The sequence below is a fragment of the Pinus tabuliformis genome, chromosome 6, assembly GCF_031772625.1.
Source record: "Pinus tabuliformis cultivar Carrire ecotype Pingquan chromosome 6, CPIR1, whole genome shotgun sequence".
In the NCBI taxonomy this organism is placed as follows: Eukaryota; Viridiplantae; Streptophyta; class Pinopsida; order Pinales; family Pinaceae; genus Pinus; species Pinus tabuliformis.
In genome coordinates, this window is record NC_142292.1 from 1,345,014,037 (window position 1) to 1,345,026,902 (window position 12,866).

At 35.2% G+C, this 12,866-nt stretch overlaps 2 pseudogenes; one reads left to right on the plus strand and one right to left on the minus strand.

Annotated features, from left to right (window-relative positions):
• Positions 1-391: 391 nt before the first annotated feature.
• Positions 392-1,666, minus strand: LOC149263596 (aspartic proteinase nepenthesin-2 pseudogene; annotated as a pseudogene).
• Positions 1,667-3,240: 1,574 nt separating this feature from the next.
• Positions 3,241-4,701, plus strand: LOC149263597 (aspartic proteinase nepenthesin-2 pseudogene; annotated as a pseudogene).
• The last annotated feature ends 8,165 nt before the right edge of the window (positions 4,702-12,866 follow it).

Consider the following 12,866-nt stretch of genomic DNA (forward strand, 5'->3'; position numbering starts at 1 on the left):
CAGTTCCTCAAGGAGGACTCCATTAAGATTATCTCGGTTATACATTTTCTTGTATTAATGCACAGTTATTAGAATTGAACTATATTTCCAAAGGCAAGCCCAATTAATATTAATATCACCTTAAATATCTCATTGAATGAGTGACAACCTTTTATTACTTTGGCCTTTCATGAGATGATCAATATTCCATACACAATAAACAATCCATGGTTCAATGAATTTGAAATCAGAGAAAAACTGTTTACATATGCTTATATTTTAGCAGAAAGAAATTATAGGAAGAGACACAAAATTCTATGACATTTTTTTAAAATCAAACACTAGCAGCAGCAGACTTTAATCATCTAATATGGTGTAGAATCTATAGCAAAACACCTATCCTTGTGCTTGCTTACAACGAATCACAATCTGCCGGTGCAAAAGAGAGCATGGACTTCCCGTTGTCATAGAGAATTTGGTAGTTCTGCTGCTGAAAATTGCCTAATATGGACATGCTTGAACTCGGCAGCATTGCCAAGCAGAAAGTGGTGTCATCAACGTAGAAATAGTGTTCTGGCTGCAAAACATAATCTGCTCCCTTAAAGTGGAAAGTCATAGTCGGAAATTGATTAGAAGAAAGCCGAAAGTGATAGTCTGGAAGTAAGTTAAAACAGAGGTCAAGGCCGAGTCCAGACCCATCGGTTTGCGGAAAGTGAATGGCAGAGATCAAGGCCTTCTTCAAAACTTGATATGCATCCTCATGCAGAAGCGTGAATGCGGTTCCAGAGTCTATGATAAATCCACCACTACCATCGTCTTGAATATCAAAAGTACCAGCATTGCTATTCAATAATTTACCTCCAAGGCTAATTCCTTCCAACGAAAGATAATATAAACTTGAATGCGCGTTGTTTTGAATAAAAGGAGTTGAACTGACAGCCTCGGCATTCAAGGTAGCACTGTGTCCTATAAACAAAGGGCTGACCATGTAAGAAGGTTCTTCAAAACCCCGGAGACAGTAGGAAAACTTATTACCTAGTCCTAATGAACCAAGCTGTGAAATCAAGGATAAGGAACCTCGTCCGAAGCCTACACCTCCTTGTGGGAAGTGGCCTCCATTGTTTTGGCTGCAACCAAACACGATCTGGTCGATTGACTCTGATGAAAAGGTAAACGTCTCGTATGAAAGGATTCCTGAGGTGAAGTAATCAGCATACTCGTACAGGTAATGGCACACATCAGAAGAGCAATAGGAGTTAGGGTTTTGCTGGCACTGAGGGCTTTCGCATGTGACCGTCATGTAAGTGGAGGACTGGGAAGGATCATAGATTGGATAGGGTTGATTAGAGCAATCATCACAGGGCATGCATTGTGTCCATATCAAGTCACTACCCGTGTCTAGAATTCCAGAATATGGTAAAGACGGCTTACCAATTTCTACCTTCATCATATATTCTCCACTTCCTGCACTTATTGGAGCTTGGATTCCTGAACTTTTATGAGCGACTTGACCGGCCTTCAGAACTACAGACCTATGGAGTGTTTCTAGCCTCTCTTGACTGCGTTGCACTGCTTGCTTAATCCGTTCAGTGGATGTAATATTCCCTGAAAAGAATGGCGAAAGTGATGAATCTCTATGCACAAGATCTATTCTCAATCCATCAACCGGTTTATGCTGATTGGACATAAACGGCCTGCATTGCATCAAAGGTAACATGGAAAGCAACAATAAGTAAATAAGGAATTTGCAGAGGGCACAAGAAGATGTAGCCGAGTGTCGAGCCATGTTTGTGTACAGCCACAGACGGGAAGGAAAATACGGAACGCTTAGCGAAAAAACCAATGGTTTGCTCTACCATAGGGGATGTACTCTATTTATCGGAGAACTGACTTGGAGTTCGACGTTATTTTTAACTTAATTTTTTTGCATGTAACTTTTCATTGTGGAGTTGTATTTGATTTGAAAGTGGAAGTTCACATTCCCAAAAGAAATTGCGATTCTTTGCATGGCAACTAAACGAGATATCGCTGACCATGCATCATTTAACGAAAGAGAGATTTAAAAAGAATGAAAAAGACCTATCCCATTTATAGTTCGCATCATATAATGTTAAAAACTTATGTTAACTACAGTTTGCATGATATAATGTGTTTCATGAAATTTATGTTAAAAACATATGTGTTTCATGAAATTTATGTTAAAAACATATGTTAACTACAGTTTGCATGATGTAATGTGTTATGATAAAATTTATATTTTATCAAAACAGTTTGCTACAGGGGTATGAATGATAACAAAAAAAATAAAATATAATATTAGTGCTGAATTAAAAATAAATAAATATTAGGGATGCACGATAATAATAAAAGGAAAAAGATATTAAAGATGAATTATTAAAAAAATTAATATTAGAGTTACCGTAGTCTCATTGTCACTTTTTTAAGATAACAAAAAATAAAACTGAACAATAACAATTTTTTTTTGAGAGTTGACCGATTAAAAAAATAAAATTGAGTCCAACCACCTTAAAAAAAATATTAGAGATGAACGATAACAAAAAAAAATATTAGAGCCACCGGAGTCTCACTGTCACTCCTTTTTTTTCAAAAAATGGTAACAAGAAAATAAAATATTATACTAATAAACAGAGAATTAATATATTCACTATTTTCTCCAGTAAAAAATGTATTTTAAATCTCTTTAAAGCGGTAAATAAGGAAAAAATATATTTAGCATTCAAACATGCTAAAAAATTATATTATTTTTAAAAAACCTCTTTAGAACTGTAAATAATGCATGTCCCTTTTGCCCTTTGTGCCATTAATAAAATTTAGGAAAATTAAAAATAAAATTTAAAGCTTTCTCTTCCACATCACTTCAGTGCTAAAAAGTTTGTTTTACTGTAAATCGATTTCGATCTCCAAAATGAGAGAGCAAAATAAAAAAACACAGTAGTTAAATTGCTCTAAAAAAAATAGCGTGCAAAATCAGTTGTAATTATAGAAATATTTATTACTCGAAAGTCGAAAGGGCCTTGGGTGTCCAAAAATAGAGAGGAAAGTAAATGCACTTCCATCACCAAAAATAGAGTGCAAAGCACCTTACTTAAAGGGACTTGGGGACCTTGTATCCCTAACAGAATAGATAGAGAAAGTGCAGCGCATCCCCTCTGGCAGACTACACCATTCATACATTATTTGGCTACGTCTCAACGTGTTTTACGTTCACTCTGTTGTTGTAGCTGTAGACGTAGACGAAGCATGGCTCCACAATCATCTCCTTCCAGTGCTCCCTGCAAATTCTTTATTTGTTTGTTATTGTTTTTCATGTTACCTAATTTGATGCAATGCAGGCCGCTTACATATTCCAAGGTTTCAAGGCGGTCTGAGCCGCATAAACCCAAGATTTCAAGGCGGTCTGAGCTGCATAAACGTGCTGAGCATGTTGGGTTGAGAATAGATCTTGTGCATAGAGATTCACAGCTTTCTCCTTTCTTTCCAGGAAATATTACATCCACTGAACGGCTTAAGCAAGCAGTGGGACGCAGTCAAGAAAGGATTGGGACGCTGCATAGATCCATAGTTCCAAAAAGCGCTGGTCAATTTGCTCATAAAACTAAACAAATGGAAGCTCCAATAAGTAGAGGACGTGGAGAATTTTTTATGACGGTAGGAATTGGTGAGCCATCTTTACCATATGTTGGAATTGTAGACACAGGAAGTGACTTGATATGGACACACTGCTTGCCCTGCAATTCTTGCTATAATCAATCCTACCCAATCTATGATCCTTCCGCCTCCTCCACCTACAAGGCCATCACATGCGAAAGCTCTGAGTGCCAGCCAAACGTGGACTTTTTTTGTGCTCATGAACAGTGCCGTTACTTGTATGAGTATGCTGATCGCTCCTCCAGCGCAGGGATCCTTTCATACGAGACATTTACCTTTCCTGGTTCTCAGTCAATTGTTCAGCAGATTGTATTTGGGTGCGGCCAAGACAATGACGGGGACTCGGGACTAGGAGGTGGAGTAATCGGGTTGGGACGAGGTTCACTATCTTTAATTTCACAGCTTGGTAATTCATTAGGTGCTAATAAGTTTTCTTACTGTCTCATGCCTTTTACCGATTCTCCTTCCAAAGTCAGCCCTTTGTTTATAGGTGACAATGCTACCTTGAATACCACAGCTGCCGCTGTCAGTTCAACTCCTTTTGTTCAAAACAGAGCGCAATCAACTTTCTATTACCTTTCGTTGCGAGGAATTAGCGTTGGAGGTGCATTATTATTGGATATCCCTGCTGCTACTTTTGATATTCAAGAAGATGGTAGTGGCGGATTTATGATAGACTCTGGAACCACTCTCACATATTTGTATGAAGATGCGTATCATGTTTTGAAGAAAGCCTTGATTTCTTCCATCAACCTCTCACGAGCCGATGGGTCGCGAGTCGGACTGGACCTCTGTTACAGCCAGCAATCTCATGCCGCCTCTTCCCTTTCAAATTTTCCGACTATAACTTTCCACTTCAAGGGAGCCGATTATGATTTGCCGCCACAAAGCTACATGTACGCTGATACTAGTGGTGGCATTATGTGCGTGGCAATGTTACCCAGTTCAGACATGTCGGTATTAGGCAATTATCAACAGCAGAACTACCATATTCTCTATGACATTGCCAACAACACGCTGTCTTTTGCACCCACAGTTTGTGATGCCTTGTAAGTTAAGCACATGGATATCATGTCTTTTCTCCTTTACATTATAATATTTTTGGATGATCAAACTCTGTTCCTGCTACTGTTTGATCCAAAAAACTTGTCCTACAACTTTGAGTCTTCTGCAGGTAGATTATAAGCAATATATGTAAACAGTTTTTCCAAGACCATATGCAATACATGTAAACAGTTTTTTTCAAGACTATATGCAATACATGTAAACAAGGTTGTTCTTTCTCTGATTTCGATTTCATTGAACCCTGGACAGTGTATGGAATATTGATAATCTCATGAAAGGCAAAAAGTCTGTTACGCAATGGACATCAATTTTGTAAGAAGAAACGGAGAGTTAACGAATGAACATGCCACTTTTTAATAATAATCAAAATGGACATGAATCATCAGTTCTTCAATAGCCGCCTCTGAGCACACCGGGAAGAGTACCCCTGCTCTGATTCGCCTAAACTCCATTCGTATAAAGCCTCCTTCCAGAACCCATCAATCTTTCTTCTATTTTGTCCTAAATTCAGTAACGAATTTTGTCTGGAATATACTTAATTTTATCAAATTTTCTATGAATTTTGTCCATAACGAATTTGGTCTTGAATTAAGTAAAGATTTTTTTAATCATAACCTAACTTTCAGTTATAAACTCATTTTAAACCATCAAATAATGAAATTTTATCATTTGTTAAAAAATTTATTTGTTTGTTTTTAAGGAGAAAAAAACATTACCTGTTATTTATATTTATATTTATTTATATATATAGTTTATTTATTTTTTTAAGAGAAAAAAACATTATATATATAAAAGAAAAGAGAGTACAAGTTATACATATTTTTATTATTATTTAGAATTAAGATCTGTTTTACACTTTTCTGAGAATTATATCATGATTTTGTATTAAAATATAACAGGTACAGTATTCCTTAAACAAAACTTTCAAAAAACCTATTACTTATGTCTAACAGTTTCAAAAATAGTGAGTAATGACTCTTAAAATGTATCACAATTTGAGTATTAGATCAGTGGATCATAGCAGGGATTAAGTTATGGAAATATGGCCTCTCTCAATCCTTGAATCATTTTTGTATGTAGCATAATAAATGACACCTTCAGTTTTCCCTACTCTTTTTGAAAGCATGTCTGTGATGTGGCTGTATGTGATTTTCTAAAAAGTAAGTCCCACTAAATGAATGCGCTTCATCCAATTTGTTAAGAGTGGCGAGTGGAATCGAGAGAGTCCAACCCAATCAATGATGCACTTAAAGTCACCAAATACCTATAAATTGTTGATATTGAACCATTTTGGAGAGAAAAGGATGCCCCATAAAGCAATGATTTTCACCATCTTGTTGGTACCCTTGCCTCCCTTCCACCAGAAATCATAATATGTGTCAGGTTCAAAAATAATAAGAGCAACGTAACCACAATTACAATTAGAGCATGCTCTATCAAACCATCCAACTAGGAACCTTTGCTAGAATTCCAATGCATTTGTCTTTCTCACATTCTCTATTTTTTTCCTTGCCCCAATTTCTGAGAAGTATGCCACAATCCAAAACACTATAGTCCTCACATCCACTCTTTTTTGCTAGAAAATCTTTTGATTCCTACATCGCGAGATGCCCCAGAATATGTAAAATGGAAAAGTACATAAATCTTTATGTGATTCAAACCAGTATTTAAGCCCTGTCTCCAATGTATTAACATTCTAAATAGCCACAATCCCTAAAATAATTAAGACAAAATTCCAGACATTAATGGCTATAGGGCACCGCATGAAAATGTGATATACACCTTTCAGATTATGCATGCAGAGAGGACAAATGCTAGTTCCACTGAAGCCCTTATGTGTAAGATTCTCCCAAGTGAGAATTTTATTGTGCAAGAACAACCATCCAAAACACTTAAGTTTCAAGGGAAGCGAGTCCCAAGACCATATTTTTGGTAACCAAATGTGATACTCCACTGTATGAAGAGTGTGCTTTATACTCTTGTATAGTTCTCTTATATAAATTTGATTCTTAACTCGTCAGAAATAGAAAACCCTGTAGCATTTATCTGAAATACGTATTGCTCTGATTCTATGGCCATGCAACCAATGACTCCAATTTCAACTGCTCTAATTTAGGACTGTAAATTTAGTGAAAGATATCAAAAAGTAAAAATATGAGAAAGAAAAAATATACTTCTATCACTGAGATGTAGTAGTAGAGGGGCCAATAGGGAATGATTGCCCTACAATCCTCGAATTTCATTTCAACCTATTTCAATTCGAGAGTCATTCCCTACCTCCCAACAAAGGTCCCCAAATAACCAGTGCCCGTTCCTCATCATGCTATAGTGTCAAATGTAGGAGGATAATAGTGTAATTTCGCACCATCCTTGATCCAGACTTCAAAATCCTTATATTCCAGGTACTTGCCTGTGATGATTTGACCAAATGCCCGTATCAGTTAGTCCTCTCCATATACTGTTACATATAATAGCCCTGTTGAAATAAAGCGTGTCGAAGGTTCCCCATTCCCCTTCATCGATGTCTTTAGTTATTCATGGCAAGCGAACCAAGTGAAATTTACCAGGTTAATTGTAACCGGTCCATAGAAACTTGGCTAGGATAACATCTATCTTATGAATTATTTCCATTGGCAACATATATAAATGCATCATTAAACCGAAAGAGACTATAAAATTGATCTTATCAGAATCTATAGGACCAATTTGCTAATTTTCTTTCAAATTTCTGGATAATCCAACCCCAAGGGCTGAGATGTAATGCCAAAAATGTCACATATCTCCGTTGTTACCTCTTCATTCAGATGAGGAGAGATCATTTTAGATTTATTCTTATTTAAAATAAGACCTAATATAGAACCAAAAATCGAGAGGAGTTGGTGAAAGTGGGACCATTCCAGAGTAGATGCCTCTCCACCAAAGAGGAGGTCATCGACAAAAATTAGATGTGATATGTGGATTTGTCGAGTCATCGAAATACCTTTTACAAGTCCCCTATCACAATATTCATTAATCCTTCTGCTAAGTTCTTCCATTGAAAGGAGAAAGAGAATGAGAGACATAGAGCATTCTTGATGCAAACCTCTCGATTCTTTAAAAAAAATTGTTGGGAGCCCATTTATAATAGCAATAAAGTTAGCAGTGTTCACACATGCCATGCCATGATCCAATTGATGTTCGACTAAGAGAGGTCAATTTTGTGTAAAATCAATCTCAAAAATTCCCAGTCAACGTATTCTAAAGATTTAAGATTTTTTAGATCAATCTTCAGTAAGAAAGCATTTAGGTTCCTCACCTTAACAGAATGAAGGCATTCTTGCAAAATGTCCACAACATCTTGGATTTGTCTGCCCTCCAAAAAAACCAAATTGCTTTGGAGAGATACGAGCTGACAAAAAAATCTTAAGTCTGCAAGCAATAATCTTAGAGATAATTCTATAGAGAGTTACACAGGGATATGGGGCGGAAATATTTGAAATAAATAGGAGACTTATTTCTAGGAATTAGAGAAATAAAAGTGTTATTTATGGATCCAGAGATATAACCCTTGACCTTAGACTCTTCAGCCACCGCCAGTAAATCTGGGGACATACGCCGGAAGAAATGTATGTATAAGGACCAGGGATTTTATCCCTGACACATGCCAGGAGAATATTGTGAATTTCCTCTATCATAACCGGTCTACCCAAAATATCATTTTCAGTCGCCTGAATCAACCAAGGCACGTGGTTCATGAAATCCAATTGAGATTGTGTCAAGAGGTCTTTCGCTGTGAAAAGACCCTTAAAATGGCGAAAGGTGGCCAAATAAATTCCGACTGAGTAGTATGAATATTGTCCCCATCATCACGAATGCGCCAAATGGAATTTTCTCTCGTCCTCATGAAGGAAAATCTATGAAAACACTTGAGTTCTTATCCCCAGCTGCAACCCACGTAGCCCGGCTTTTAAGAAACTTAGCCTCTTCCTATAATTTGTAAATAGATCTCTTCTGGGCCTCCAAATTCAAAATTTGGGATCTGCATATTGCAGTAGTAAGGGAAGGATCTTCTGGATCATAGAGATCATGTAGGGCAGCTTCAATATAGTCCAGCTGTTTTGATTCTGCTTTTTTCTATTTCAAAACCAATTTTCGGACCTCACGTAGGGCAGCTTCAATATAGTCCAACTGTTTTGATTATGCTTTTTTCTATTTCAAAACCAATTCTTGGACCTCACGTAGGGCAGCTTCAATATATTCCAGCTGTTTTGATTCTGCTTTTTTCTATTTCGAAACCAATTTTCGGACCTCCCTCTTCAAGGATTTAAGATTTTCTATTTTAAAACCCATTTTTGGACCTCCCTCTTCAAAGATTTAAGCTTGACACATATGATATCTATATAGGATGAGCTCTGAAGTAAAATAGGTTGGTTCCAAATGCGATAGGAAATCTCTTCAGATTCCTTATGGGCCAATCAGAAGTGGTTGAATTTAAATGGAAGAGTCTTATGACAGGATTCCCTATCCCGAGAGAGCAGAATCGGAAGATGGCCAATGTTGAAAGAAGGAATGACTGAGGAGTGTAGTTCTATCAGACCCACTGCGGAGCGTTATTTCACCAAAAATCTATCCAGATGCTTTGAAATACAAGCAGACCCTATCCATCCATTGCTCCAGGTGGGAACGAGCTTGTGAGGAGTAATATCTCGTAGAGACAGAGAGTTAAAAATGTCCTGAAATGGGGCTCCAAGAAATTAGACTTGGCCTTATTGCCCCAAATCTGTTTAATATCCAGATTTAAATTCAAGTCTCCATCCATCATGAGAGAACTCAAATCCGGAAACCCGATGTCCGTGACCTGGTCTGAGAAAACTTTCCTGCCTATATATGGAGCGTACATGTTAAGAATGCGGAAGTGAGAAGGAGAACCTCGAACATGCCCAGATAGGAGTATACATGCAAGTGTAAATTATGCCAGAAACTTGAGACTAGAGGGTTTCCAAGCTATCGCTAAACCTTCAGACAGACCGCATGAATTAGAAGCACAAACAAATTTGTTGCAGAATTTCCTAAGACTTTTCTTCAAAAACCGTAGTTTCCTATAAAAGAATGAAATTTGTCTTATGTCTGTGAATGAGTCCTGTTAGAGAGCGCGATTTGATGTCAGGCCCCATCCCCCTAATATTAAGTGACATTGTAATCACGAGGAAACTATCAAATGCAAGGATATGGAGCCTTTTTGAGACGAGTATCAAATGATTAACCAATCCCCTAATTGAAGAACTTAACAACTGGCTCATAGTCCAAAGTCTTCTGGAAGTCCAAAGTCTGGTTGCATAATAAAAAGAAGACGACAATCTACCAAAAATCAGAAAGAGACGTGTGGGATTTAAATGCATCCTCTGCACCACATATATCAGATGGGTCAAATTTCTTTAAATTTATGGTTGTATTCATTATCATATTTGGAAGTGCATATGAAATAACTTTGATGCTAGAGGACTTATCTTCCCTCCGACGTCTAAAACAATTTACAAAGATCTTGAGTTCTTAAGAAATCCACTTTAGCTTTCACGCAATCAATTCTTGAAAACCATATACATGATAATAAAACTATTGTTAAAGTTATGGATTTCAGGGTTTATATCTTTATAGAATAGGAAAAGATATATACAAAATGGAAGAATTTAATATTAAAATGTGGAGAAAACAATTTGGTATATGGTTAAACGAATATTTTTCGATTTTGAAACGTTTATTATAATAATACTAATATATGAAGATAAGGATGGGTGGTTGGTGGTGTAATTGAAAAATGATCTATGGAAATGGTTAATGTGAGCAACAATTAGTAAATGGGGTGAGAAAATAAAGGGATATAAAAATTTTAATGTTAAAAACTTATAATAATGTTCGCATGATATAATGTTAAAAAATTATATTAACTACAGTTTGCATGATATAATGTGTTTCATGAAATTTATGTTAAAAACATATGTTAACTACAGTTTGCATGATGTAATGTGTTATGATAAAATTTATATTTTACTGAAAACGTCTTTGAATATTTTACAGGTTCATGACTCTAAAATTTATGTTTAAATTAGAAAAGTAATCAGTCTTCAGTCTATAAAATGTATGTTTGAATTAGAAACGTATTGAGTATCTATTCTACTAATATATATCTTTGACACTCTAACGTGCATGTTTAGAAAATTCCGTTTAATATTATATATAAAAATAAATTATTTTTTTTTAAATAAAACATAATATTAATTTATTCCAATAAACTAATTTTTTTTTTTAAATAAAACATAATATTAATTTATTCCCATAATAAATTTTATCACTGTACTTATAGTTTCCATAGTTTCCATGTCTATAAAATTTATATTTAAATTAGAAATCTATGTAATCTTCATGTCTATAAAATAAATGTTTGAATTAAAAACGTATTGAATAGATAAAAAATTATTTATATAAAAAAGAATTATAATAAATTTCGTTTTTATTTTAATATTATAAAGTGTAATTTTAATTTTTGTTAAGAAACGCTGAGTCTTAACATAGGTACATATCTATTATAACATGTTTCATCATCATGTTACTCTCAAAGAGAATTGAACTTAGATAAGGGAAATAATAACCATTAGGCTTAACAATTAAGAATCACCATAATTGACATGTTTATATTCTCCTATTAAATAAATAATAGTCAATATAAGATATACATATATTTCATAATTATAATATATTTAAATGTTATTAATTTATTAGATATTTAATTACCTAATATGCTAACATAACTACATTAATCTACATTAATAAATGTCATTGATATAGGCTTCAATAGATATAAAGTTAATATTAATATTAATATTGATATTAGTAAACATATAACTATAATAACAACATAATAACAATAATAATTATATTATAAAATATTGTTATCATTAAATTACAAATACAATAATAATTATAGCAATTATAATGACAATTTATAATAATGATATCAAGGTATTAATATTATAAACATAAGCCATTATTAATATTTTAAACCCAACGGGTTAATAAATCCAAGGAATTTATATTATAAATGCAATGGATTATAATCCCAAGGGATTAATATTAAACACTATGATTAATGTTATAGACTTTATCAATAATATTATACCCTAGGAATATGAACCCTTAAATTATTAAACCCAAGGGATTGATATTCTAAACCCAAGGCACTAATAAACCCAAGGAATTGATATTAAAAATCTAAGAGAATAATATTAAACCCTAGGGATTAGTATTGTAAACCCAAGGTAGATAAACCTGTTAACGGTGCTGGACCCACCAACATTCAGGGGATCTCCATGGTATGAAGTCTCAACTAGACCTCACATCGTTTGGTGTAGGAGTCTCATCCAGTATGATGGCCTGGTTGCCATTATCTTAAAGGATTTCCTTAGCTCTTGCTTGTGAGCACATGAGATTGGTTTGCTTTTTCTTTGAACAACGAGGTTCATGTGCCCGCTGAGTGCTTAGTGTTACTTGTGTCAAGGTTCTTTCACTGCATAGGGAGAGGTTGGAAGTGAGTCTCAAGTCGAAAGGGAATAGTCCCAACTTTGTCAAAGACACATAACACAACAGGAAAAGCGTAGCTTCCAGCAAAGTAGTCGACACAGATGAGACAGTCACAAACACACAATAAACAGATAGCACGTACAACACCCAAAAGAATAGTCCACACGATTGCGATAGTCATTATAACAAGTTTCAAGAAAGGTTTTTTCAAGTGTTCCGTGGGATAGCCCACATGGGCAAGATAGTGTTAACAACTTATACAACACATTTTCGTAAGCATCTATATTAGAACAACCGAAATAATTCAACTATTTTAATACAGGTCAAAGAAACATGCATTACAAGTGTCCAAAGAATAGTCTTACAAACAAATACAATACGTGTGAAAACGTGCTGACCTATTATCAGGTTTTTGAATTAAGAAAAAGTTCCAAGACACATCAATACAACATTACATCACTAACCCTGATAGCGGGGCGTTGGAGCCACTGCTCGCTCCTCAAAGAAAAGACTACAGACTCTCAAGGCTATGTGGGAGGAGCCAAGACAAAAAGTCTTTTGCATGTACAAAGGAGGGGCATTTATAGCCAAGGGTGAAA